The sequence below is a fragment of the Hypanus sabinus genome, chromosome 10 (assembly GCF_030144855.1).
Source record: "Hypanus sabinus isolate sHypSab1 chromosome 10, sHypSab1.hap1, whole genome shotgun sequence".
Taxonomy (NCBI): Eukaryota; Metazoa; Chordata; class Chondrichthyes; order Myliobatiformes; family Dasyatidae; genus Hypanus; species Hypanus sabinus.
Genome location: NC_082715.1, coordinates 27,311,230 through 27,313,849, shown reverse-complemented (window position 1 = coordinate 27,313,849; position 2,620 = coordinate 27,311,230).

Sequence of the window (2,620 nt, the reverse complement as noted above, 5' to 3'; positions counted from 1 at the left end):
TGTTAACAGGATCAATGGACTGTGCAAATGCAGATATAAATAAATAACAAGCATGAAATAAAAAAAACAAAAGAGTCCTTAAATGATTGTAGTTATTCCCTTTTGTTCAAGAGCCTGATGGTTGAGAGGTAGTAACTGTTCTTGAACCTGGTGCTGTGAATCCTGGGGCTCTTGTACCTTCTACCTGATGGCAGCCACGAGAAAAGAGCATGGCCTGGGTGGTGAGGATCTTTGATGATGGATGCTGCTTTTCTACAGCAAAGTTTCATGTAGACGTGCTCAATGTGTTACACAGGGCAACTGAGGAGAACCCAAGAGCAGGACACCAGCAAGTTGACTGAGTTGGGATGCTGGCATAGACATGAACGTAGAACAGCAAACCGGAGGAATCTTGACAAGGAGGCTGGGATTACAGGGACTATCTTGAAACTGGAGTTGTACTTAGAACTAACGGTTCTAATCAGACAGGGAACGAAGTATCACATGGGAATAGACCAACAAACTGGCAACCTGGGATAGTGACCCCATCGTACTTATTTCACAGTCTCTGATTAAAACCAGGTGTACTGTAATTAAGTAAACTAGCAGCAATTGGAAATCTAATGACTGAAATTAGGGCATAATCAGGGAGAAAGGAACATTAAAGGGGAACAGCCAACCGAAACCATGACACAATGGTTGGGAAGGATTTTACCTGTGATGCACTGGGCTGAGTCTATTACCTTTTGTAGGATTTTCCACTCAAAGCTTTGGTATTCCCATTGCAGGCCATAATGTAGCCGGTCAACACACTTTTTACCACACAGCAATAGAAGTTTGGCAAGGTTTTTAATAATATGCCGAATCTCTGCAGACTCCTGAGGAAATTGAGACACTGTCATGCTTTCTTCAACATTATATTTATATGATGGGTCAAGGATAGGCCCTCTGAGATAATGACTCCCAGGAATTTAAAGTTACTGACCCTCTCCACGTCTGATCCTCCGATGCTTACTGGCTCATGGACCTCTGGTTTCCCTCTCCTGAAGTCTACAATCAGTTCCTGGGTCTTATTGACATTGAGTGAGAGGTTTGTAGCGGTGTGCTACACGCAGCGCTAAAATTACGATGGACCTCTGGTTTCCCTCTCCTGAAGTCTACAATCAGTTCCTGGGTCTTATTGACATTGAGTGAGAGGTTGTTGTTATTACAAAAATATGTCCAAACTCTGAATCATTTCCCCTTCTGCCATGGAGAGGTAGTCATGAGCCAAATTCTCCATCTACCACCACAGCATTACTCTGCCAAAGGCCATTCATATTTCAGACTGAGATAGAGACCGCGTGCTGTAACATAAAGGGGTTTGCTAGTTTTGACCAGAGTATGTGTGTTAAGTGCGCACCCGTGTTTTTTGTTTCTGTTCTCTCTATCTGTCCAGCTTTCCTTGTTTCAGTGGTGCCAAGCTGCTCTCAATCCCCATCTAGAGAGCGGCTAGACCAGTCCCCTTGTCAGGACTGCTCCAGTTGGGATTTGGAGAACACAATTTTAAAAAGCCAGCATCCGAGAAGAGAGGACAAACTTGTAGTCTGTGTGCTTCGCCCTGTGTTCTTGTATTGTAGATTTTGGCTTTTGGATTACTCCCACGGATTTGGTTGCCCTGGATCACTTCTGTAAATACTGTACTGTGGTGTCAAGAAAACAACCTGTCCCTCAATGTCGCAAAAACAAAGGAGCCTGTTGGGGAATACTGAAAAAAGTAGACAGGCTAACCCCTATTGACATCTATGGATCTGGGGATGACAGGGTGAACAGCTCCTCGGCATAAACATCACCGAGGACCTCACATGGTCTGTACATACCAGCTGTGTGGTGAAAAAGGCACAACAGCACCTCTTCCCCCTCAGACAGTTGAGGAAGTTTGGTATGGGCCCCCAAATCCCAAGAACTTTCTATGGTGGCACAATTGAGAGCATCCCGACTGACTGCATCACTGCCTGGTATGGGAACTGTACCTCCCTTAATCACAGGATTCTGCAGAGAGTGGTGCAGACAGCCCAGTGCTTCTGTAGTTGTAAACTTCCCATGATTCAGGACATTTAAAAGAGGTGTGAGAAAAGGGCCCGAAGAATCACTGGGGACTCGGATCACACCAGCCACAATCTATTCCAGCTACTACCACCCGGGAAACAGTACCTCAGCATAAAAGCCAGGACTAACAGGCTCCGGGACAGCTTCTTCCACCAGGCCATCAGACTGATTAATTCATGCTGATACAATTGTATTTCTATGCTGTATTGACTGTCCTGTTGTACATACTATTTATTATAAATTGCACATCGCACATTTAGGCGGAGACATAACATAAAGATTTTTACTCCTTGTGTATGTGAAGGATGTAAGAAATAAAGTCAATTAAAATATATTGCAAACAGGACTGCTTGTCCTTTCTCCATCACAAACAATGCACAGCACTGAAGATGAACTTGGCTTTATGTTGCTTCCCAGACAACCCTGGACAACAGGGGAATGTAACAGAAGGTCTAGATGTACAAGTGATGGTTTAAGATGGGAAATGTGCTGTTAGAATTGTTCTCTTTCATAAAATTGTGAGACGAGCTGGATCATTTTAGAAGGCATTTAA